Genomic DNA, 25320 nt, shown 5'->3' on the forward strand with positions numbered 1-25320 from the left:
TAGAAGAAGTTTAAAAAATATGGCTCTCAAAAGAAATTTCAATCGTCGTACTATTGATATTTGGCTCTGTTGACTAATGAGTTTGCTGACCACTGGTTTAAGCCATAAGAGAAAACAGCAATCACTGGTGAGAGAAAAACTGCATCAACAATGATTCCATAGAAGAAGCCAGGGGGAAAGAGAAACAACCTTAAGTGGAATCTGAGGAGATGCCAAATGCCACTTATCTCAGACCCCAAGGTCCCTTCCATTGACTGCACTTTGAGCCTAGGGCCACCAGATGGAGCCATACCCAATTCAAACACTCCAAAGCCTTGGAGGGTTGGAATTTTAGAGTAGAGCCTCCCTACCTCAGCCTCTCAGATCCTGCTTCTTTCTGATTATTTCCCTCTCCACCACCCTACCTCCCTGGGCTCAACTTTCTCTGTCACCTTCACTTCTTTTGGACTCCCCATCTCCTTTTCCCAGCTTCCTCATCCTCAAAAATGTAGAGAGAGAAAATTCTAAATTTATATATTTTTACTAGTGGCCCAGTGCACAAAATTCATGCACATTAAAAGGGGAATAATTAAGCCCTGACCGGTTTGGCTCAGTGGATAGAGCGTCAGCCTGCAGACTCAAGGGTCCCAGGTTCGATTCCGGTCAAGGGCATGTACCTTGGTTGCGGGCACGTCCCCAGTGGGGAGTGTGCAGGAGGCAGCTGATCGATGTTTCTCTCTCATCGATGTTTCTAACTCTGTATCCCTCTCCCTTCCTCTCTGTAAAAAACTAATAAAATATATTTAAAAAAAAAAAAAAAAAGGGGGGGAATAATTAAGAGGAAATAATTTAATATTGCTATTTGCCCTTTCTCTATAATAGAAGTGTCAGAGATGAAAGAAAATTAGTAAAATGTATATGAAAACCTTCCTCCTGTCAGAGTCTGGGACACACCACGGGACCCAGAGTCAAGTCCCCGCCCACCCACATGCGCCTCAAAATCGTGTGAGACCCAGACCCGGTCGGCCCCCCGCCATTGGGCTAGATCCAGACCCGGCCAGTCCCACCCTGTCAAGCCCCGCCAGGCAGGGGGCATAGCCTCAGGTCCCCTGTCAAGCCCCGCTGGATGGGGGGCATGGCCTGAGGTCCCCCATCAAGCCCTGCCAGGCAGGGGGGCGCAGCCTCAGGTCCCCCGGCCCAGCACCGGGAGGGGAGTGCAGCCTCAGTTCACCCATCAAGCCCCAACGGCAGGGGGGGGCGTGTCCTCAGGTCCCCCGTCAAGCCCTGCTTGGCTGGGGGTGCGGCCTGAGTTCCCCCGACCCAGCACTGGGGGTGCACCTTGAGGTCCCCTGTCAAGACCCACCTGGTGGGGGGCACGGCCTGAGGTCCCCCAGCCCGGCACCAGGATGGGAAGCGCACCTTGAGGTCCCCTGTCAAGCCCCACTGGTAGGGGGGCATGGCCTCAGGTCCCCTGGCCTGGTGCCGGGGCGGGGGGCGTGGCCTGAGGTACCCCAGCCTGATGCCAGGGTGGAGGGCGCGGCCTGAGGTCCCCTGTCAAGCCCCATGGGGGCGGGGGAGGGCATAGCCTCGGGTCCCTGCTGATTGCTCATTAAGGCTCCTTATAGGAACTTGGCTTCAGTTGTGGGTGCAGCCATCTTTGTGATGGAGTGATGGTCAATTAGCATATTCCCTCTTTATTAGCTAGGATAAGACAGAAACCCTTTCCCTCATTCCCATCCATGTTTCCTACTGTGAATGCCACATAACAAAACACTACTTTGGCCTTGGCTGGTGTTGCTCAGCCTGAGCTTCTAAATTGTACTTACTCACCCTGGCTGGTTTGGCTCAGTGAATAGAGCGTCGCCTGCAGACTAAAGGGTCCCGGGTTCGATTCCAGTCAAGGGCACATGCCCAGGTTGCAGCTCAATCCCCAGTAGGGGGCATGCAGGAGGCAGCCGATCAATGATTCTCTCTCTCTCTCTCCCTCTCCCTTCCTCTCTGAAATCAATAAAAAATATATTAAAAATGAAAAAAAAGATAAAAATAAGTTGTACTTAGTCAACCAAAGCAGCTGATTTTAGCCTCTTTTTAAAAATGTTTTCAATTAGTTTACATTCAATATTACTTTGTATTTAGTTTCAGGTACGGAGCATGGTTAGACAATGATTTTAGCATCTTAACATATTTGGCTCCCTCAAGACTAAAGAAATAGTTTCACCACTTTTATTTAAAATAAAACCACCTACTTGACCCAATCTTTTTATTTTAAAAATGAACTGAGACTTACAAGTAAATACTGTGATTTCTCCAGCAACTTAAGTCTCCTGTTCTTCCCATTGTGTAAAATCATCTCCCTACAAACTCTTTTTAAGTGTTTTTACAAAGTGAGCAGTTTTGATAATACAGACCAATAACAACAATAAGGTATAAAGGAAACAAATAAAGGACAATCACAAATCGAGCACTACTATACTACAGACCAGAGGTCACCAAGCTTTCGGACCTCGCGGACCACTGGCTGGCGACCGCTGCTATAGACAATATATTAAGTACTTAATATACATGCTTTTTCTAGGGATCGCAGATCTATTGTGTACTTTCTCTTAAATTACTTCCCTGAGGTTTTCTCATCCATACAAAGACAATATGCCATGGCTGCGTGACTCAGTTGTTGGGAGTATTGTCCTGGTCTGGGCTAGTGCAGGGGCGACAATGTTTCTCATGTCAATGTTCCCCCCTCTCTCTCTAGAATCAATGGAGGCATATCCTCAGGAGAGGATAATATATATATATATACACACACACACACACAACACACACACACTAGAGGCGCGGTGTACAAAATTTTTGCACTGGGGGTGGGGGGGTGGGGAAGGCAGGTCGTCCCTCAGCCGGCCTGTGCCCTCTTGCAGTCCAGGACCCCTCACTCCTTACCACCCGCCTGCTCGCTCATAATCGCTGCTCCTTAGCGCTGCCACGAAGGTGAAAGGGTCTCCCTGCCACCACTGCTGCACTCACCAGCCGTGAGCCAGGCTTCTGGCTGAGCAGTACTCCCCCTGTGGGAACAACCAGTCGCTATGATGTGCACTGACCACCAGGGGGCAGCTCCTGTGTTGAGCGTCTGTCCCCAGTGGTCAGTGCACATCATAGCGACCAGTTGTTCTGGTCGTTCCGCCGTAATGGTCGCTTAGGCTTTTGTTATATAGAAGACAATATCTCTATATATAAAACCCTAATATGCAAATAGACCGAATGGCAGAACAACCTAACCGGTTGCTATGACGTGCGCTGACCACTGGGGGGGAGGGGAGGAGGAGAGGCCCAGACCATGGTGGGCATCAGCAGCAGGTGGCAGAGCGTGGAACATGGCAGGCATCAGCCACAGTGGGATGGTGGAGCAGGTGAGTGGGGGCGCCAGACCAAGGCGGGGCACCAGTGCTGTCATCCACACAAGCCTCTGGTGGTTACTGAAAGTTCTTTGCTCCTGCGTGCCATGGTCTCACCCCTGCTGCTGGTGCTGGCCCCACTTGCACCTGCTGCCAGCGCCAGAGCTGCCACTCGCACCTGCTGCCGGCGCCTGGTGCCAGCCCCAATAGCTCAGTGCCATCAGCGGGTGTGAGTGGAGGCTGCCGGCCCCAATTGCCCCTCAGGGCTTCTCCACCTCCCCCTGCTCCTGAGGGGCAATCAGGCAGCAGCCACCACTTGCACCCACTGATGGCACCGGCCCCGCTCGCACCCACTGCTGGCACCAGCCCCAATTGCTCCGCACGTGCAAGTAAAGCTGGCATCATCAGCTCATGGGAGTGGCGGTGACAGGAGAGGGGCTGCCGGCAGACGGGACCAGAGGCCACAACGGGAGGGGCCAGGCGAGGGCGCAGAGAATGGGCCAAGACCCGCCCGTGCCCACCACAGCCTCACGGCCCACAATTCCTTTCAAGTTGCACAAATTCGTGCACTGGGCCCCTAGTGTAATATATATGTATATTAATCCCCAAGCATGTAAAGCACTTAGCAGAATGTCTTGCACATAAACCACAACAAACAGTAGTAGCTATTACTGTTACCTTTTACAACATCCTTATGGGATAGGGCCCTGGAACTTGCCCAAGGTCACACAGCTAGTAAGGATAACCAGATGGAGAACCCAAGTCTAGTTTTTTTTAAGAATGCTACCCTTTTTGGCCAAGTCACTGATCTTCTCTATATATCAGCTCATTCCTCTGAAAAAAATATCACCCCAACCTACTACAAAGCAAAAATAAAGTTAGCCAAAGCACTTTGAAAAGTCCTATGTATACCTAATCTTAAAAATAGTAACTGGCTAAGATCAAGCCTCTACCCAGGGAAAACAAGGAAATGGATTGAAAATGGGTTTGGAGTGTCACTATATCTGACCTTTTTGCCCTAAATATAGCCAAAGGGGGGGAAAATGCTTTGTTTCCTCCAGGACCATCCATAAAGTGCCTCCCACATTCCCCATAAGTATATTTATCCAGGTAAAATTCATTCATTCAGTAGACTTCTCGTGCATCCATCCAAATGCTAGAGAGATCCTTAAAATCTAACCCTGCCTTTAAGAAATCAGAAAGGTAGCACCAATTATAAAACAACTAGAGGCCCAATGCACGCAATTCGTGCCAGGGGCTCAGCCCTCGCAGCCCCGGCTTCATCTGGAAGGTCGTCCAGACGGTTGTTCTGCTGTTCAGTCTAATTAGCATATTAGCTCTTTATTATAGACATCCTTCTGGATGACCTTCCAGACGAAGCTGGGGATTCGAGGGAAGCCCAGGTCCCAAGTGCCAGAGGGAAGCCAGTGCCAGCAGCCGGGGGAAGGCCTACTCTTGCATGAATATCGTGCATCGGCCTCTAATAGGATAATAAAGAAGCCTCCCTGACCACCTTGCCTAATACAGCATCCACCCCTTGGATCCCTCTTCTCTTACCATGCTGTTTTCCCTTAGCGAAGTGATTAATTGTGTCTGAGGATGGGGTCTGGGAAGGCAATTTTTTATAGTAAACCTCAGAAATCAGAGGAAAGTGAAGCAAAAGAAGGGTAGTCACATATTTTAATGCCAACTCCTCCCTTCCCCCTCCCCCCCGACACACACTAGTGTCTAGCTCAGTTCCAATTCATATTGGAAAGATACAGCACCAAATTATGTCTCATTCAGGGCTCCTTTCTGCCAAAGTTCTCGAACCCAGTGCCAAGTATCGCTATCCAGCATTTTGAAGGCTAGCTCTTCTTGTCATTGGTGGGCCAAGAAAGTCTAAAATAGAACGTAACCAAACTTCTACTACCCTTTTCCTCAACACAGCTGCCATGATTCACTTCCTGTTCCCAATAGCATTTAAAGTAGGGGGTTGGTACATTTACTTTAAAGTTTGACAGTATTCATATAAATAAACAACTTGATTTTTAGTAAATATTTCAGGCTTTATTAACACCTAAGGTCTCTGTCCCAACTACTCTACTGTATCATGTCAGGAACATGGTTTTTTTATGTTTTATAAAACAAAATGAGCCCTGACTGGTTTGGCTCAGTGGATAGAGTGTCGGCCTGCGGACTGAAGGGTCCCAGGTTCGATTCTGGTCAAGGGCATATACCTTTGGTTGCAGGCACATCCCCAGCAGGAGGTGTGCAAGAGACAGCTGATCGATGTTTCTCTCCCATCGATGTTTCTAACTCTCTATCCCTCTCCCTTCCTCTCCGTAAAAAAATCAATAAAATATATATTTTTTTTTAAAAAAAAAGCAAAATGACATGGCTATTTTTCAATTAAACTTTATTTACAAAAACAGGCAGTGGGCTGTGGACCACAGTTTGCCAACCCCTGATATAAAAGAAAATGGCAGAACTATTTTTAAGCAGCTTCCTCATGACCATTTCTAATTACCCGTAATTCATTTATTTTAGATGCAAACCTCAGGGTTAGTAGCCCAACCAGTATGTAGAGATTCTCCAGGTTGGAAGGAGCACCTGAATCTAACTTGCCACTCCATGAAACAGTTATCTAGGAAGTAGTCATTCACCTTCTACTCAAACACTCCTAATGACAAGAAGGACATTCGCCCGGGTGGCTCAATTGGTTGGATCATCATCCTGTACACTAAAAAGATTGCGGGTTCAGCCCTGGCTGCTGTGGTTCAGTTGCTTGGAGCATATCCCATGTAACGAAGGGTTGCGGGTTCGATTCCCAGCCAGGGCACATACCTAGGATGCCAGTTCAATCCCGGGTTGGGGCGTGTATGGGAGACAACGAATAGAAATTTCTCTCTCACATCTATATTTCTCTCTCCCTCCCTTCCTTTCTCTCTAAAAAGCAATTAAAAAACAAAAACATATCATCTGGTGAGGATTTTTTTAAAAAGACACTTGTTCCCTGCAAGGCAACTCATTCCATCTTTGGACAGCTCTAAGGAAAGATATCCTACTTATTTTTTGAGCACATTTAACACTTGATTACTTGTGAACTGGTTTACTATCTCTCTTTACAAGAAAGTCAGACTCATGTCAGGAACATGATTTTTGTATGTTTACAGCTGTTTTATACCGCTGTCTCTCCAGCACTTTGAACAGGATCTGGCACATAAGGGTATAAAATAATGATTTACAGGGAGGGAGGGAAGAAGGGAACAAAACAATGCTGCATCTGGGGAACTTTAAGTAATTCAGCAGGATTTATATGAGAGGCACAAAAGGAAAAGCAGAGCAAGTGACGTGTAAGGTTGGAGTGTAGACAGGGTGTAACACAGAAGCCCTTGAAATCTCACAGCAAATGCAGAGGCTAAGGTGTTAATGTTTGAGGAACAAGTTTACAATTCCTTCTTCCCCTCTCCTCTTCCTTCCAGCCTTCCCTGCCCCATTCTGATGGAGAATATCTTTCACTGCAAAACCTTTACAAACAACCCCTCCCCCAACCAAAATGCACCACCCTCAACTCTGTAGATACTTCTATCAGAGTATCCATGATACTTGCTTGCATGTTTGTATTCCTCTACTGGCTCTGAGCTACCAGAGCAGGGACTATGTCATCTTTATTTTTCTGTCCTGGGCACTGAATACTGTGATGTGGGGCAAGGTTGAGAACCTTATCAATGTTTGGTAAGTAAATGAAGGTAACAATCTCATGGTATTCTGTAATGACCAAACTACATCGAGCAAATTGTTTTCATATCCAGGCACTACATTCTAGGAAAGAAAATTAACCTTCATGCCAAAGGTTGCAAATGCAAATACTGTGAGTGACAGCCTGGTAGGATGAAGGCTAAGAGGGAAATGTATCTAACTAACTCAAAAAATTTTTAAAGGAAATAAAATGAACACCACTGTATAGACCCTTCAAAACACACTGACATGCTTGCAAGTGGATAAAGGAAGCAAATTTGCAACCTGTCTTGGACAAAGGGATTTAGGCAAGAGAGTAACACAATCAGAATTGCATTTTTGGACGAACATTCAGCAGGATAAACTAGGGTTCTATTGAAATAGTCAAGGCAAGAGATGGAGTAAAGGGGTGATAAAGGGGTGAGGGTGGATTTGAAAGATGACCTGGTCAATCCAGTTTTAATAATGAAGCCCAAGACTGCACGAGCTAATCTGGCAGATTTATTACCAGTTTGTAGGTTCATACTGAATTTTTTTCCAAATAAACTGCAATTAAACCTAATAAATTTTAATAGCTTGAATATGGGGCTTAATTCTTATTTCTTTTGCAGGCAGTATGGTGCATTGATTAAAGATTACATAGTGTGAGGCCAGACCTAAGTTTAAGCCCTGATTTTGCCACTTACCAGCTGTATAGCCTTGGATAAGTTCCTTGACTTCTATTTCAATACCTACCTTGAAGGGTGACTGTAATGGGAATGAGTTAATACATGAAGTGCTTAGACTAATACCTGGTCCATCTTAAGTGCCATGTAAATTTAAACTTAAATTATTTACTATTTTTTTGCATTTCAACTTGAAAGTTCGTTTCAATCAATAGTTTCAACTATTTTCTACACCTTTCAACTTGCAAGCATTGACTATAAATCTGATATGCAAGTCTTTTCAATATTGTCATCCAAATTGATGTTCAAATTGTTAAAATATAACCAAGAACAGCCCTCTAGAATGGCACTACAAAACAGCCTGTCTAGATAAACACCGATCCATTAATTGGTACTTGTACAATACCTGTATGAAGCCAGCCCAAAATTTCCTTTGTCTTAGGACCACATGAGAAAATGTTAAATACTTGATTGTAGTACTCAGGGACACTTTATCTTTATAGTGCATTCCTGATTCTCCAGGCTAGGAACCTTTTCAAAAATGAATTGCCTTGCCCTAGCCTGTTGTCAGTGGTTAGAGCATTGGCCCACAGACTGAAGGGTCATGGGTTCAATTCCAGTCAAGGGCACATACCTCAGTTGCAGGCTCAATCCCTGGCATCTGGTCAGAAAGATCAATGAACAAATGAATCCTGACTGCCACTCCACCCAACCAGAAATTAATTTCATAACCCAGTACCCTGAGGTAGGAAAAATACTCCAGGGAGAGGAATAGAACAAGAATCCTGAACCAATTAATAGGACAAGCATTTGCCCAGATGTTTCCCCACTCCCTCAAGAAAAGCTCTATACTATCCGTGACTGTGCCTATTTCGCAGTAGGGGTTACCATGAGAGTGAAAGGTCTCGCTAAGATTCCTTTCCATGTGCAGTCACTCCTATGCCTAGGACCCAGTTCCCAGACGCTGTCTCTGGTTGCCCATTGCTCTACCTTTCCACAACTTTTCTCTATTACCCAGCTACCACTGGCGACCAAGACCACTGTTCCCCACTCTCCAGTGGCTCCCACCTTGCTTAGAATAAAATGCACTTCCAAGCTCTTTCCTGGGCTCTAAGGCCCTCTGGGCATTCACTGCTCAAGTTTATTTTATTTCATTACTACTCTCCACTTTCCTGGTCAACATCAACTAATAAAATACTGGTACCCAGAACCCTAGGAAAAGGAACTACTAGTAGTTATCAATCGAAAATTTTTGTTTTTGTTTATTCTTTGTTTTTTAAAGGTAAAGTCAGTCACAGACTCAACCAAAAAGTAACTTTCTCAAGAGACGTTAAGAGTATAATGAAAATAAGCCAGGTTTGAAATCTAGTCCTACCATTTACTACCCGTGTGAATGTGGACAAGTTATATAACCTCTCTCAGCTCATTTCCTCATGTAGATAATAACAGCACTTACCTCACAGGGAGATAATGTATGTCAAATAGACTGGGCCTGGCATTTAATAAGTATTCAGTAAATGGTAGCCAGGCCAGTACAGACTGTCAACTTCATGCAAAGAGTTTCCTCTGCCAGCCTGGCTAGTTGATTAAATGAGAAACCCTGTGAAGCACTTAGCATAGTAAATGGTTCATCATGGTTATAAACAAATACTGACTTTCCTCCCTCTCCCATAATGGTAGAAAAACTGCAGACTTCATAAATTACCAATTCTATCAGTGTGGCCAGGTTTCACGCACAACCTACTTACCATTTAGGTAATTTAAGCTTTCAGTCAATGCTTCTGGCTGCTCCCCTCAGTAGTGGTTGTCCTGGAAACAGTCACTCACTATCTTTCAATGGCAGGTGCCTCTTGACCTAGACAAATAGAAACAGGAAGAAAGAGATAGGTAAAACATGAATCACACCAAGACTAGGCAAGCTGAACCAAAGCCCTGTCCCGAAGACAATCATATGCAGCAGTGTCAGAAAAGAGACAAGGCAGAATCCGACGCGGCTGACTCTGAAGAAAGCTGGCTCTTTCCCAGGGGAGAGGTAGAGTTGGCTCTAGGAGACTTCCCCTTTCCTATCAGATGATATGGTCTCAGTACAGACTACATTGTCTTTCCTTAAATTAACAGATCTATACATCTCTCAACAGTTTAAAAATTCCTATGACATCTTACAGCTGGGAAGGATCTCAGATATCAACTAGTTAAATGCCCTCGTTTTTAAGAAAGGAACTGAAGCTTGGAAAGGGTGAATCACTCAATTGCTTAGAACTAAAGCTGGGATTCTACTTAAAAATAAGATGTTCTGGAAAGTGGGTAAGAAAAACAAACATCACTTGGCTATCTGTCACACCTCAGGCAACATGTTATATGTTTTATGTAAGACAATAACGCAATAATGTTACCCTTATAAAGAATCTAAATTTCAAGAGTCAAGTAACTTGTCCAAGGTCTTACAGCTTGCTAGTAACTAGATAGTCAGAATTTAAGTCTGTCTGACCTAAAAAGGCACTTCCCCATTCTCACTGGGTTGCCTTCTAGACTGGGTCCTCAAAAGGGCCCCAAACAACCCAGAATCGATTAAAACTAAAAACAGAGCTTCTAGCCAAAACCGGTTTGGCTCAGTGGATAGAGCGTCGGCCTGCGGACTGAAAGGTCCCAGGTTTGATTCTCACTGGGTTGCCTTCTAGACTGGGTCCTCAAAAGGGCCCCAAACAACCCAGAATCGATTAAAACTAAAAACAGAGCTTCTAGCCAAAACCGGTTTGGCTCAGTGGATAGAGCGTCGGCCTGCGGACTGAAAGGTCCCAGGTTTGATTCCGGTCAAGGGCATGTAACTTGGTTGCGGGCACATCCCCAGTAGGAGGTGTGCAGGAGGCAGCTGATCGATGTTTCTCTCTCATCGATGTTTCTGACTATCTATCCCTCTTCCTTCCTCTCTGTAACAAATCAATAAGATATATTAAAAAAAAAAAAAAAAAAAAAAAAACTAAAAACAGAGCTTCTCTGTCTGCAATCTTACCCTTCAGTTTTGTAATGAGCCTTCTTTTTACAAGAGAGCTGAAAAGTGTAATAACCCATTGGGTCTCACCCCTAATATAAGTTAGTGAAGATAGAAGAATGGAAAGACAGCTATGCCAGGGACAAAACTAAAGCTTTTGTACGTCGTCTTACACTCAAACTATCCCCCTCTCCTTTCATCGCAACTGCCCATCCTTCCCCTTCCATATCCTGTAGACCACCTTTGACCGCCTACCAAGGATGCTGGCCCCTTAAATCTGATTCCCACACTTGCACCACCAATACCATAACATACACACACAGAATGTATCCCTGCCTCTATCCCCCTAGAGAGCTGGGAGGCTAGAATTAAAATGGAGAAATAATAAAATGATAGTTTTTATGGCTTTTTTAAAAAAGATGAGAGCCTGAAGCCTCAAGCCAATATGACCTGAAGAGAAAAGAATGATTAATAAGCAATGAAAATAGGAAAAAAAAATAGAAAAAATGGTCTGTATCAGGGGCAGCACCCAAGGGATAGCCTGGGTGAGTATGGGAGAAACTTTAATTCTCTCTCTCCCACATAAATACTTTTAAAAAGACTCAGTCTAAATAGAATTAAGTGTGATACTATTCAAACAGCTTCAGAAGTGGCCCACAGACCTTCTGTCCTGCCCTCACCCATCACTTCTTTCCCCCTCTCCACCAACCTTACACGCGCACACACATAATTTACTCCGCATTGACTATAACTTCTCCCACATACAAATTCTGAACTCTAAGAAGTGGCCAGATTTATGTGTATGTCCACTAATGTGTCTGCAGCCCTAACAGTGAAAGCAGCACCCCTATTGACAGCTACTGCCCCCACCACCTACTGCTAAATTTGCTGGCATATTCCTAAAGCCCAGGGGGCTCTCCCCCTCAAACAGGATAAAATGCACTGCCAAAAATCAAACAGGAACTCCAGGTGATCTTAATTTGTTTTCAACAGTCTACATTCTCTCCTATTTCTCAGGGTTGGAAACAAGCAGCAAATGAATTCTTTCCTTTGCTTCTGAATGACTTTTACTACTAGGCTTCTGTCCCCAGAAACAAAAGGAAGACTGTAAACATCCTCAAATTCTTTAGTGCTGCCCCTTCAGAGAGCGGTCCACCCTGAGAGATCCACCCACATCACTTCCCTCAGGCAGCGTCTCTGTGCTTGTTACTGTTGGTGGTGAAAGTGGTGTGCATGTTTCTGCCTGTGGAGAAAAGATGAAAGGACCCTTACAGATAAGGAGAGCCCAAATGCCTCATTTTCCAAAGAAAGTGAGTCCCAGAGAGGAAAAGAGAAAAGACTTACTTGCCCAAGGTTGCAAAGGAAGTTGAAGTGAATATGATTGAGTCCACCTGAGATAATTAACAAGCCACACTGAAGAAATGCATCAATCCATCATTTGACTCTTGAAGATTAAAGCTTTCTTAAATACGTATCACTTTTGCTCCCCAAAACACTTTGATAATAGATAAAAATGCTAGTAGGGAATTCTGCATTATTATCTTCCCACAGATAGCGACTATAAACTCTATAGATAAAAAATTTTTTAAAACAACTGAAGTTCCAATTTAATAAAAACAAACCCTAGGTTGCTGGTTAGATCCCCAGTCAGGGCACATACAGGGGTCAACTGGTGAATGCATAAGTAGGTGGAGCGACCGGTTGGATGTTTCTCTCTCCCTCTCTTCCTCTCTCTCTAAAATCAACAAATAAAAATTTATGAAAAAAATAAAATCCTAGGCTGTCCAGAGGAACCAATGACAGAGCCCAGAGCAGCCAGAGATAATGATGAGAGCCACAAAAGGAGAATCCAGGTTCTATGTATAAATTCCGCCCAAATTTCTAGCTGACTCCTGAACCATATATGCACAGGGCAGAATCCAAGGACCTCAGCAAAGGATAAAAGAACTAGACTGAGATTTGAACTGCCACCCACCACAGGTAAGACAGGGTTTGCTATTTTAACCAAGTTAACTGCCTACTAAAATCAACAGAAACCAGAGTCTCCAAAACATAACATTCACATTCATTTATGTTCAGGATAGAAACCCAAATTACATAAAGAACTAGCAATTAAACCTCTCTGCAAGGAAAAAGACAATCAGCAGAGGGCAAGTCCAAAATGTCCCAGATGTTGGAATTATCAGACAAGGATACTAAAGCAGCTATTATAACTAAGCAAAGAAACTAAAAAAAAAAAATTTAAAGTGGCAATTATAGAACAAATTTTAAAAATTCACTGCATGAGCTTTAAGAACAGAATGTAATTGATAGAGAAAAGAGACACTGAAACTTGGAGATGAATCAATATATATTATCTGAACTGAAGTAACTCTGGGTCATCTGCAGTCTCCAGAACCACCACCCTCAGGCCCTTCAGCTGAGTGTCCTCAATGACAACTTTACTTGCTGGTAACAGAAAGTCTGATCTCAGAGAGAACCAGAATGACTAGGGATCACAGAGAAACCATTACCTGCAATTCTGTTGGACTGGCCTCCCCTCATCTACTAATTAACCTCTTGAGGCATCCAGCTATAAGCACAGAACAAAGTGTAAAGGTGAAAAATGAGAGGGTAGGATAAAAGTTTGAATCTGAACTAATCATAATATCCGAAGTCCTAGAAATCAAATCTAGTGCCCATTGTGTATGCTGAGAAGCAGGAAATAGTTGTTTTTTCCCCTCTAATTGCTGAGGTAGCATCCTCAGGATTGTTCAGAAAAAAAGCCAGAGGGATTTTAAAGTTTTTTCCTGCCCTATACAGTCCCTTCACCCAAAAGCCAACCTGGTAAACAGGCTGATGGCAGGAAGGGGTGGGACCCAGCAATTGTTGGGTCTGGGCCCGAAGAGTGCAGCAGTTTGGTGAGAGCCAAGCCAGGGTCACCAGGTTGGTAAAAGCAGCTCACCTGAATGCCATCACTGACCAGCTTCCCACACTCAAGGCACCTTCATGTTGGAGTTCAGAACACTCCAGGTAAAAGTGGAGGAAGAAACTCCATTTCTGTAAGCCCCATCTTTTTCTTATCTCCCACCTCCCACCCCACCTGCCCCCAAGGGAAGAGAATCCAGAGCAAGTGATCTTTTCTGACTGAAGTGGAGAAAAGAAGAGGTACCCCCTAAGTGTAAAAAAACTTGAACCCTGCCACTAACATACTGTCAGACCTCAAGAAAAGTCTTTTTTTAATGCTCTCTGGGTCTCCGTTTCATCAGGTGAACAAAGGTCAGATGAAATAACATCTAAAGTCCTTTCCAATAACAATATGTATGACATCCTGAGTTTCCAGTCAAGATAGCGGTGTAGGTAAACATGGCCACATCAAAATTACAACTAACTAAACTACAAAACCACCTACATTGAGAACCACCTGAAATCTAGCTGAACAGAAGTCCTATAACTAAAGATACACAGAAGATACCACATCCAGACTTGCAGGAGGGGCAGAGACATGGAACGGGCTGAACCCAAGCCCACGTCGTAGTGAAAAATCAGGAGGGATATCTCAACTCGGCTCCAGAGGTTCCCCCTGAGGAGTAAGGGGTCCCAGCCCCACACTGGGCTCCCCAGCCAAGGGTTCCAGTGCTGGGAAGAGAAGTCCCCTTAACTTCTGGCTGTGAACACCAGCAAAGACTGGCTGAGTAACACGGAGAGCTGCTTGGAGTCCTAGGCGTTCCTCTTAAAGGGCCTGTGCATGGACTTAATTGGACTCACTCTGAGCTCCAGCACTGGGGGCCACAGCTCCAAAGGTGCCAGGGACATATGGGGGGAAACTGAATTGTCTGGCTTTGAGACAAGGGCTGGAGGGGCAGCTTTCTCCCAGACAGAAGTGTTGGCACAAGCCATTGTTCCTTTGCTGAGCCTTCATCCCACAGAACTGGCAGGCAGGTGCCATATCTGAGTCTCCATCTATATGGCTAAAAGCTCATTGCCCTGCCCCATCCCCTACTGATTTCCTGAGAGCCCACCCAAACTGTATGAACCCAAAGAGACCAACACCAAGACACATTATAATTAAAATGGCAGTGGTGCCCTAACTGGTTTGGCTCAGTGGATAGAGCGTCGGCCTGCGGACTGAAGGGTCCCAGGTTCGATTCCGGTCAAGAGCATGTACCTTGGTTGCGGGCACATCCCCAGTGGGGGGTGTGCAGGAGGCAGCTGATCGATGTTTCTCTCTCATCGATGTTTCTAGCTCTCTGTCCCTCTCCCTTCCTCTCTGTAGAAATCAATAAAATATATATAAAAATAAATAAATAAATAAAATAATAAAATGGCAGTGGTTAAAGAGAGAACCATAAAAGAAAGCATCGAGAGAATATCAGTTAGCTATCTACCAGGGAGTTCCATAAGACTGTCTGCTGATTTCGCAATAGAAATTTTGCAGACCAGAAGGGAATAGCACAAAATATTCAAAGTGATGCAAAACAAGAACCCACAACCAAAAATACTTAGCAAAGCTATCATTTAGAATCAAAGGACATATAAAGAGCTTCCCAGACAAGAAAAAGCTAAAGGAGTTCATCACCACCAAGCCAGTATTACAAGAAATGTTACAGGGTCTTCTTTAAGAAGAAATAAGTAATAATATGAACAATAAAATGGCAATAAACACATATCTACCAACAATTACTTTAAATGCAAATGGATTAAATGCTCCAATAAAAAGACAGAGGTGGCTGCCCCTGGTCAGTGTAGCTCAGTCGGCTGGGCGTCGTCCCATGCACAAAAAGGTTGCAGGCTCAATCCCTGGTAGGGTTGCGTGCAGGAGGCAGCTGATAAGGTGTCTCTCTCTTCCTCTCTCCCTCCCCCTCTCTCTAAAGATCAATGAAAATGTCCTGTAGTGAAGATTAAAAAAAAAAAAAAAAAAAAAAAAGGGCAGATACTCTTATCTGCCCTCCCCCACCACCATATCACAGATGAGCATGCAGACTAAGAGACTTGTGACCTCCTTAGGAAACTAGAAACAGACAGGACTAGAATCCAGTAACCCCATCTCTAAACTTCAGGGTTTTTTCACCGTACCTAACAAAGAACCAAGAGTGTAAGCAAGACTGGAATCAAGCACTTTGGAAGCACTATTAATAAACAATTAAAAAAAATTAACAATTGATAAGACTAACTTTTGTTTAGGGTATCATTTAAAAGAAGGCTCTCAAGGACCGCTAGCTGGCTCTACTGTTACTTTTCCTAACAAGTAACCTATAACAGACTAGGCTTCCTTGGCGCTTGGCCCATGTTTGTGGCATTTAGCACAGAACCACAGGCCTCCCCTCCCCCACCTCCCTCCACTCTCTGAAAAAGCAATGAAAAAAACATATATCCCCAGGTGAGGATTAACAAAAAAAAAAAAAAATTTTAGTTTGTTTTAAAAAGTCTTTGTTGGTTGGTATATAAAATACAACCTTTCCTATCTATTATGGATTCAATTCCTTCTTATCTTCATATGTAATAATACCCATTCTCTCTTACATCATCATTTTTCTCTTTAACTCATGCCCATCGACATACAAACATGCTACTTGAAGTGTGGTCCACAAACCAGCACTGGCTCACAAAATGTTACCCTTCATAGTACAGAAATCAAGAATAAGGATTTAGACAGTTGTGTAGCAAAATGACACTGCTGCCACATCCAAACAGATGATCAGAGAACTTCTCAAACAGGGTCTAAACCTGTAAGAGTGTTGATGCACGCACATAGTGAGTCACAGGTGGAGTTAGTTACATAAAATCAGACATAGTAGTCCCAGACAGATCAGGAACAAATTAATTGGTCCTGCATCACAGATAACTTGAGAAGCTGCCCCCTAGAACAGTGCTTCTCAATAATGAATGTGCATGCAAAGCAGCTGGGTGGGAGAGGGGGATCTCATTAAAATGCAAACTCTGATTCTGTGGGTTTGGGGTGGGACCTGAGATTCTGTATTTCCAACAGGTTCCCAGGTTGATCCAGAGGCCACATCTGAGAATCAAGATTCTAGAAATTCCCATCTTGAAAAAAATAATAAACTCTCTTGGTCTCACATCTTCCAGCTACTTCAGCCCCAATGTCTCTGCTTCTCTTTATAGCAAAACCTCTTGAAAGAGTTGTCTATACTCTTTCTTTCTTTTTTTTAATATATTTTATTGATTTCAGAGAGGAAGGGAAAGGGAGAGATAGAAACATCAATGATGAGAGAGAATCATTGACTGGCTGCCTCCTGCACACCCCACACTGGGGATTGAGCCCGCAACCCAGGCATGTGCCCTTGGCCGGAATCGAACCTGGGACCCTTCAGTCCCTAGGCTGATGCTCTATCCATTGAGCCAAACCAGCTAGCGCTATACTCTTCATAGTTCACTCCAATCAGGCATCTACCCTCAACACTCCACTAAACTGTTCATCAAAATCAAAAGCCTCAATATTACCAAATTCTGTGGTCATTCAGTAACCTCTAAACAGCATTCAACACAAATAACCAGTCTTTCTCCATCCCACACTTTCTTCTTTAGTTCCAGGTTATTTATCATACTTTCCTGATTTCCTTCTTATTCCACTGGCTCACCCTAGTCTTTATGCTGGCTCCTTCTTTGCTTGACCAGGGCCAGTCTGAGGACCTCTTTTCGGTATCTGTAGCCTCCCTTACCCTTATGTGGGTAATCTCATCCAGTCCCACGACTTTCAATATCAATGACCTCCAGATTTTTACCTCCAGCACTAGTCTCTATGAACTCCAGAAGCATATCAAACAGCCCACCTGACATCTCTACCTAGATGTCTAATTGGCATCAAATAGCCACATATTCTCATGTTCTCAATGGTATTTACCTCTACCCTTCTCTCCCCAAACCCATTCCTCTTCAAATCTCCCATCTCAGTTCACAGCGCAACCATTCATCAACTTGCCCAGATCAACTTTCTGGCATCATTCTGAATTTTCCTTTCCCTCACATGCCACATGGAAATCCATCAGCATGTCTTACCATCTATTTCCAAATTCCCTTTAATCTGCCCCTCTGCTCTCTGCACCCCCTATTAATTAATCACCCTAGTCCAGTGGTCGGCAAACTCAGTCAACAGAGTGGCAAACCGCGGCTCGCGAGCCGCATGTGGCTCGCGAGCTGCAGTTTGCCGACCACTGCCCTAGTCCAAGCTACTGAACTCTCACCCTACCTCCTACAATAGCCTCCTTGAACCCCCCTGCTATCAACTGCCCCATATAGACCGCTCTCCAAACAGGCAAATTAAATTCCTAAAAATCTATCCTGCTTAAACAAAACAAAATACTTCTAACAGCTTTCCCTTTCACTTAGAATAATCCAAAGTCCTCACCACAACAGCCTCCAAAGCCTACATGACCCGGCCCCTAACTACCTCTGTGCCCTCATCCACTACCAGGTCTCCTCCTCACTTCCTGTTTCTTGTACACACTGTCTTCACTCATGCCTTAGGGCCTTTGCACGGGTTATTCCCTTTGTGCAGCTGGCTCCTTTCTGTCACTGAAGGGTCATCTTAAATTTTACCACCTCAGTAAACACTTGACCAGCCAATATGAAGTACCTCTCAACCTCTAAAATATCCCCCCGGTTTATGCTCACTTTAGCACTTAACCCTGTCTGGTATTTTTTTCTATTTGTTTATTGCTTGTCTCCTCCTCCCCATCCCTATCCCCACCTTCTATCTAGCTTATCACTGTATCTCCAGTACCTGGGTGACAATGATCTGAGATGGAGACACAAATTTATGAGTCATGTGCATAGATGTGTGGTTACTAGTCAGTGAGGTGGATGAGATCACTCTGGGAGAGTGTCTACTATGAGAAGAGAGGAGGGCCTGGGATAGTAGAACATTTAATAGCTCTAGAAGGGAGGATGAACCTGTAAAAACAACAGAGTAGGAAGGAGAATAAGACACTGTTATGTCACTGGAGCTAAGAGAAAAGAGAGTTTCTGGAAGAAGGAGTGGTCCAGAGTGTCAGCTTCGCTGAGAAAATTAAAGACTAACAATGTCTTTTGAATTCAGCTTCATGGAGGACATCAGTGAACTTACTATGAGGTGTTACGGAGAAATGAGAGGGGCAGAAGCCAGACTGGAGCAGACTAAGTGGAGTGAAACAATGAATACAGATAGCTTTTTAGAAACGTTTGGCTATTTGAAAGCAGAAGTGATGGATCAGAGAATGCAGGGCTGAGGAACTCTTCTGTGTTTTTGTGTAGTGGGGGTACTAACCCAGAACTGCAACATGCGTGAGTTGCAAGTCCCAGTAGTTTCAAGTCACTCAGAGGTCCCAAACCTTTTTTTCTCACATCCAGCTTAGATTGCCACTTCCCGTGGACTGACTTGTAAAATGCCCAGAGCATCAATCTAGAAGTCTTGTGTTTATACAGAAATCTCCCTTACAACAGTGGAAGGTAAAAATGCCCTTGCATACACTTTCCCTTGGTGCTATCAGGAACAGAATACAAGGCTGTACACACTAGAGGGCCAGAGTCATCAAGGTTTTCTGTTGCCATTTTAATTTCAAAGCACATTTTGGGGGAGTCATTGTTATTTCTACCCCTAGTAAAAAGTTTCTTTCCGTTTCACGACCTCCACAGAATTTCCCTTTGTTTCTATGCCACACTCCCTCTCCTCCCTCCCTGCTACCCAGGTCACATACTATAATGAAAAGAACACAGATGGTCTCAGAAGCCAGGGAATCTGCATACTCACTAACAGCTTAGGTGATTAAATGTTACAACCTCAGTTTTTCCAAGTGTATATCTATCTACCTATATTAAAGCCTAAGCGACTGTTAAGACCGGAACGACCAGTTGCTATGACGCTCACTCACCACCAGGGGGCAGACGCTCAACACAGGAGCTGCTCCCTGGTGGTCAGTGCACTCCCACAGCGGGAGCACCGCCCAGCCAGAAGCCAGGCTCACGGCTGGCAAGTGCAGCTGCGTGTGGCAGCCCTACTGGGCAGGGGCAGGGGCGGGGGCGGGGGCGGGGGCGGGGGCAGCGGCGGGGGCAGGCACAGCAGGGCCAGGATGAGCAGCAACAGAGCTGCACCTGGCCCCAGCTGGGGCTCCTCCCCAGCCGCCTGTGCTTCAGCACTGCTATATCCCCCCGAGGGGTCCCAGATTGTGAGAGGGTGCAGGCCAGGCTGAGGGACCCTAGTAGAGATTATATTATCTTCATGGGTCTGATATAAGGATTATATGAATATATACAATAAAGTGCCTAAGTACATAAGGCCTTGCATAAAATATATTCTGTAAGTGTTGATTCCATTTTCTTCATCACCATTCTGACTAAGTCTTACATTCCTCGCACATTTTTATTTCATTTCGCTTTCCCTCTGTGTACATTCCTTCCTGTGCACCAGGAAGCCCTTGAGAAAGAAACCTTGAGAAATTAACTTGCGCAGTTCCAGCAGAAATGATTTTAAAGAAATACTAAAAAAAGTGGTTGAGTGATGGGGCCAGAGGTGTAACCAAGTAGCATCTGAAAAGGCAGTGGTGATACCCAAGTCAGAAGAAATAGGCTCCCTGCCAGGTTCTCTGTGTCTCCCCTCACCCAATTCCATCCTGTAGCTATGGCAGTTCTCTTTACCTCATTCTTTTACTAAGTCATGCTTAACAACAAGTCTCAAGTCAATGTCTTCAGTATTAAAAACAAATAAAACAGTATTCACACTCCACACATACTGGGCAGTACAAAGGGCAATGGAAGCCTGAGTCCTAGTCTTGTCTATTCGGTTTACTGGTTCTGTTGACCCCTGTAAAATTACTCTAATTCTGAGACGTTTCCTCATTTGGGAAGCAGAAATGACAATATGTACTGACTACAAGATGTGCCTGGCCGGTGTGGCTCAGTGATTGAGCATAGGCCCACGAACCAGGAGGTCATGGTTCAATTCCTGGTCAGGGCACATGCCCTGGTTTCGGGCTTGATCCCAGTAGGGGGTGCGCTGGAAGCAACCAATTGATGTTTCTATCTTTATATCCCTCTCCCTTCCTCTAAAATAAATAAAAATATACTTAAAATAAAAACATGATTATTGTTATATTATAGGTACATACAGAGCCTACCTTTGACCAGTTTTGGCATAAGTTTTATGGAGAAAAGTTCTCAGTTCTAGGATACTCTATTCTATGACCCAAGGCTACCTGTGTCCAATTCAAGTCCTCCTGTCCCTGATAGCTGAGAAATTTATATTCTTTTGAATTTCACTTGATTCCCTTTTCTTAGCAAGGTTCTTGAACTTCCCTAACTAAACAGCTCCATGTCCCCAAAATGGTAAAGACCTCTAGTCCTGATGATCTCCAAGAGCCCTTTTTGGCTCTAATATTCTAAGTCTCTCCATCCTATGCTCCCAAAGCACTTTGTCCACATCTCTACTTAAGCAATTTTCAGTCTACTTCGCTTTATAGCTTTATCTTATATATTACCTCAAAGGAGAGAACAGGTGGTTGACTTACTGAATTTTATATTCCCCAGAGCACTTAACATGGAAATTTGTACACAGGAAGTACTCATGAAATATTGGTAACTGCTCGACGCCAATTTCTAATTTTTTGTACCTACTGTCCATACCACATGATAATTATAGACTACATCTTATGCTTTTATGATCCTTTTGTACCTCCATAGACCTGGCACAGTGTAAAAAAAAAAACAGTTAATATTTTAAAGACCAGAGACTAGTTCATTTCTTGATCAAAGTGAAAAAGCCATTCCCAAGAGATGAGTATATCCACCAAAAGACATATACAAGACTAAGAATGGAGAGAAACCAAGATGGCAGCATAGGTAAACACCTAAACTGCTGCCTCACACAACAATATCAAAACTACAACTAAAAGACAAAACGGACACCATCCAGAACCACAGGAAAGCTGGCTGAGTGGAAATTCTACAACTAGAAGAAAAGAGGAAAGCACATTGAGACTCAGAGGAGCTGCAAAAGGCTGAGGTACGGAGACTCGCACGCAGAGAGGACGGGCGGCTGTGTGCATGGGGGACTGAGTGCGCCGCTGGCTTTCTAAAGCGGGAGGGAGAAGGAAGCTCCTAAATGCACTGAACTCCAGTCCTGGGCGAGACGCTGGGAAACCAGACTCATTCGGGGGGGATCTGGACTGTCAGGAAAAGAGAAAGCACACTGAGACGTGGGAGCTGCGGAAGGCAGAGGTCAGGAGGCGCGTGCGCGCATAGAGGACTGGCTGCTGAATGCACAGGAGGCTGAGTGCGCAGCTGACTTTCTAAAGCGGGAGGGAGATGGAAGCTCCCGACTGCGCTGAACTCCAGTTCCGGGCAAGTTTCTGGAAACCCCGACTCATTCGGGGAGAAACTGGACTGTCTGGCAGCGGGTGAAACTCGAGGGCGGCTTTCTCTAAGATGTGCTTGCAGCGATTACCAAGGGACACTGAGACCCAGAGGCCTCATAGGGCAGGGCTGATGAAAAACCAAGGCTGTTTGCTCTGCCCTGAGACTCTGCCCCATCCAAGCTGAGCACAGAGGCTTTTGCAATTTTGCAAGTCTTGTCTCATAAGAGTGTCTCCAGCACAGTTCTCCCAGCATAGACACAGCTGATCCTCACAGCTAATTGGCCTGGAGGTCAATTCCTCCCAGTGATACCAACAACAATCAAGACTTGATATTATAATATCTGCATAACTACAACAAGGCTGAGCACACAGTCCACAAAGGGGTGCACCAAGAGTATCCACCTCAGGTAACTGGGGAGGCTGAGCCACTGTGCCCTATAGGACACCTAGCACACAAAGCTACTCTACCAACTCAGGGAAGCAACGAAAATGCAGAGACAAAGAAACAGATCACGAAAGAAATGGAGGAAAGCAAATGACTGGATATAGAGTTCATAACCACAGTTACAAGGTTTTTCAAGAATTTCCTAGAAAAGGCCGATAAATTTAGCGAGACCCTCGATATATGAAAAAGGACCAACTAGAAATTAAACATACACTGACTGAAATAAAAAATATTATACAGACACCTAACAGCAGACTAGAGGACCGCAAGAATCAAGTCACAGAGTTGAAATACAAAGAAGCAAAAAACACTCAACCGGAAAGGCAAAAAGAAACAAGAATCCAAAAAGTTGAAGATAGTGTAAGGAGCCTCTGGGACAACTTCAAGCGTACCAACATCAGAATTATGGGGGTGCCAGAAGAAGAGAGAGAGAGCAAGATACTGAAAACCTATTTGAAGAAATAATGACCGAAAACTTCCCCCACCTGGTGAAAGAAATAGACTTACAAGTGCAGGAAGCACACAGAACCCCAAACAAAAGGACTCCAAAGAGGACCACACCAAGACACATCATAATTAAAATGCCAAGAGCAAAAGACAAAGAGAGAATATTAAAAGCAGCAAGAGAAAAAACAGTTAATTACCTACAAGGGAGCACCCAGCTGATTTCTCAAAAGAAACTATGCAGGCCAGACAGGAGTGGCAAGAAACATTCAAAGTGATGAATAGCAAGAACCTACAACCAAGATTACTCTACCCAGCAAAGCTATCATTCAGAATTGAAGGTCAGATAAAGAGCTTCACAGGTAAGAAAAAGCTAAAGGAGTTCATCACGGCCAAACCAGTATTATATGAAATGCTGAAAGGTATTCTTTAAGAAGAGGAGGAAGAAGAAAAAGATAAAGATAAAAATTATGAACAACAAATACATGTCTATCAACAAGTGAATCTAAAAATCAAGTGAATAAAAAATCTGATGAACAGAATAAACTGGTGAATATAATAGAATCAGGGGCATAGAAAGGGAGTGGACTGACAATTCTCCGGGGAAAGGGGTGTGGGAGGTGCGGGAAGAGACTGGACAAAAAGCGTACACCTATGGATGAGGACAGTGTGGGGGAGGTAAGGGCAGAGGGTGGGGTGGGAACTGGGTAGAGAGGAGCTATGGGGGAAAAAAGAGGAACAATTGTAATAATCTGAACAATAAAGGTTTATTAAATTAAAAAAAAAAAAAAGACTAAGAATGTTCATGGCAGCTTTGTCATAGAGCTATAACTGTCCCAATTATCCATCAACAATGAATAATACTTGTGGTACACCTAAACAATGAAATATTACATACTACTATATACAACATGGATGAATATCCAGATACAATGTTGAGCAAAAACTCCAGACCCAAAAGAGCTTATGTTATTTGACTTTATTTATTTGAAACTCAAGAACAGATAAACTAATCAATGGAGATGGAAGTTAGAATAAGTGGTTACTTGAGCATCCAGTATTAATGAGGAAGAAGCATGATGGAGCATTCTGGAGTTCTGGAAATGTTCTGTATCTTGATCTCATGCATATCTTGATGTGAGTAGTCTTTACATGATTATATACATAAAAATTCATTTCTGAAAATTTTCTGTATTATACTGTAAGATATATCTCAATAAATGTATAAACAAATATGGAAGAAGAAAATCATAACTTTAGTTATCAGTATTTTATAAAAGTACTAGAAGCCATTCTAATGTACAGCCAAAGCTAAGAACCACTCTTCTAACTCAACAAGCTCAAACTTAAGACTCCCAGGTCCTCCTACAATAGTAACTGTGAGATAAGGTAATAACAGAAGCTTGAAAAGATGGTGAAGCAGCCCAGCTGGTGTGGCTTAGTGGTTGAGTAACAACCCACAAACCAAAAGGTCACTGGTTCGATTCCCTGTCAGGGCACATGCCTGGGTTGCGGGCTCAATCCTAGTGGGGGGCGTGCAGGAGGCAGCCAACTATGATGTTTTTCTCTCATCAATGTTTCTATCCCTCCCTCTATTCCTCTAGCCTCCTTCTCACTCTAAAAATCAATTAAAAAAAACATATTTTTTAAAAAAAGATGGTGGAGCAGGAAGAGAGGCACCTCTTTGAAATGAGTAAGGATCCAGGGCAAGGAGGAAAGTCAAGATCAGTGCTGATGGAACTAAGAACATAGCTGAAAGAGACAGTGAGTAGTATGACAACTCAGATTTCAGTTCTAGCTTTACTACTGACTAGCTATGGTCATGAAGTCAGGCAAACGGCTTCAGTTCTCCAGGCCTCACAGCTTGTAAACAGGATCTCGCAGTGTGTAAAAAAATGTGGAGAGGAAGTTGAGAGGAATCAAGTAAGAACAGGCCCTTTTGAAAGAGCAAACCACTTATTCTGCAGTATAATTATCTACTTATTTATCTCCCCTCACAAATCTTGAGCTCTTAAAAGGTCAAGATTATGTATTTCATCTATGAATCCAAGCATATGCATAGAATGTGGCATAGTTCAGTAAATGTTCACTGGCTAAATAGCTTAAAATTATGAGAAGTGCCTTATTTATGTTCTTATAAGAATACATATATCTATAATAATAAAAGGGTAATATGAAAATCGAACGGCAGAACAGCAGAATGACCATCCAGACAACCTTCCAGACAAAGCCAGGGCTGCGAGGGCCTACTCTTGCACGAATTTCGTGCATCGGGCCTCTAATAGGTTTATAAGAAAGAATAATTCATCTCCCACATGTACACCCCTTTCAAATAACATTGAGAAATACTATGTTCCTTATTAACACC

General features: G+C 43.9%; 1 protein-coding gene across 5 annotated transcripts in view; it reads right to left on the bottom strand.

Annotated features, from left to right (window-relative positions):
* The window catches only part of LUZP1 (leucine zipper protein 1), a 120788-nt gene that overhangs the window by 15086 nt on the left and 80382 nt on the right, over positions 1-25320 (bottom strand). For all 5 annotated transcript variants that reach the window (XM_080655676.1, XM_080655674.1, XM_080655675.1 and 2 more), the window contains one exon: positions 9499-9605. The gene's annotated coding sequence lies outside the window, so the exon portion shown is untranslated. The remainder of the gene's footprint in view (positions 1-9498; positions 9606-25320) is intronic.

This window comes from Plecotus auritus (assembly GCF_963455305.1).
Source record: "Plecotus auritus genome assembly, chromosome: 2".
Taxonomy (NCBI): domain Eukaryota; kingdom Metazoa; phylum Chordata; class Mammalia; order Chiroptera; family Vespertilionidae; genus Plecotus; species Plecotus auritus.